Source organism: Acanthisitta chloris, unplaced genomic scaffold (assembly GCF_000695815.1).
Source record: "Acanthisitta chloris isolate BGI_N310 unplaced genomic scaffold, ASM69581v1 scaffold24895, whole genome shotgun sequence".
NCBI lineage: Eukaryota > Metazoa > Chordata > Aves > Passeriformes > Acanthisittidae > Acanthisitta > Acanthisitta chloris.
In genome coordinates, this window is record NW_008675717.1 from 27,700 (window position 1) to 28,734 (window position 1,035).

The window sequence follows — 1,035 nt, forward strand, 5'->3', positions numbered from 1 at the left end:
ATGTCCCAACTCTATGGGGTTGAGCTGTTTTGCAACTGCCACAAAGGAAGCATAAGAGCAGGAACCCTAAAAATCCAGAGATTAGCTAACTGAGGAGCAACAGTTCAACAATCCCAAAACAACCCGTAGAGATCAAGCCTGAACCCAGCTCCTCCCCAAATCAAGATAAGGACTTCAGCCAAACTGCATCCATTTAGCAGCAGTGCTGAGCAGTGTTGCACAATGGCTGCATTCAACTTCCCTCCCTCATTGTACCAGCACGTCTTGCAGCTTCTATTGCAGGCAGGGCAGACATGGGCTCCCAGCTCCTTTGGAAGCTGGGCTGCCACAGCTCACGTGTTTCTGGAGCAGAGAAGGTGTCAAACTTCAGCCTTTGGGTTTGAACATACTGGCCATTCTGCAGTGTTGAAGATGGAAGTTAACATCTTAAGGCGGGTCATATTTTTCAACTTGATTACTTGACAGTGTCCCTTTAAGTATCAGAATGCAACAGAACAGGTACTTCTCTGGCAGAGAATGTGGGAGGTGAAACACTGGCCAAGAAAGCTGACTTACTGAGTACCCATGTGAAACAGCATGGCTTCTGTGGCCACTATACCTTGATCTGACCAGATTTACTTTCTACCAAAGAGTGCTTTTGGCAGAGGGGAGGAAAGGAATGCTGGTGGGCAGAGGGAGAGAGAAGGGGCAGTCCCATTCATCTCTGAAAGTAGCTACCCCCAGAAGGAAGGTGTTGCAATGAACGATCTCTGGAAGAACTGCTTCTGATCCACAGTAGAGATAAACTTGGCCAAAGCAAGCAAACACAGCAGCCTCTTGCCCTTATGCCTGTTCTGGAAGTTGTTCTCATTCCAAGAGATGAGTAATTATGGTGTTTTTGGGAAGGGGGGAGCATACACAGATGAAGGAACAGCTGTCACCCATGATGTTGTTTCCCTCCCTGTTCTCCACTCATTTAATATGGAGAAGTAAAATTCATTTAATTTGGCTAATGGCTAAAAGTTTATGAGGTTGGAAGCACAACTTGCTGTGAAA